The sequence below is a fragment of the Myotis daubentonii genome, chromosome 19 (genome assembly GCF_963259705.1).
Source record: "Myotis daubentonii chromosome 19, mMyoDau2.1, whole genome shotgun sequence".
Lineage (NCBI taxonomy): Eukaryota > Metazoa > Chordata > Mammalia > Chiroptera > Vespertilionidae > Myotis > Myotis daubentonii.
This window is the reverse complement of record NC_081858.1, coordinates 29,188,928-29,189,498: the sequence shown is the minus strand read 5'-3', so window position 1 is coordinate 29,189,498 and position 571 is coordinate 29,188,928.

Here is a 571-nt window from a genome sequence, read left to right as displayed (position 1 = left end):
GTACAGCCTCGCTCGCAGGCCCCTGGGGAACCGATTAAAATTTAAGTGCACTTTCCAGGCCCCAGCGTTCTCGGCGTGCGTGCGCCCTAGAAAAGCACGCCGGTCTTCGCACGAGAAGGTGAACACACGCTGCGACAGTAAAAAAGATGAGAACCTGCTCCCAGGCCATCCGGGGCCGTGCACGGTGGTGCTGGCTGGGCTGTGGCTCCTGGAGGGGCCGTGTCCCACTGGAGAAGCAAGAGCACTATTTCCTTTTACTTTTTAAATGTATTTTTATTGATTTCAGAGGATGGGAGAGAAACATCAAAGATGAGAGAATCGATTGGTCACTGCCTGCCACAGGCACCCCTACCCCCGCCCCCCACTGGGAATGAACCGTGACCTCCTGGGGCCACCTGCCCTCTGCTCAGCGGCCGAGACGCCGTGAACGCACCCCAGTCGGGGCCCTGAGCCAGCGAACCCACCTGCTGGGCACACACCAGGGTGTGCACACGTGAGGGCGTGCGAGCCAGTGACAGGCGACATGTGTGAACACACAAGCCACACAAGCAAGGAGCTGCCAGTCGGTAGC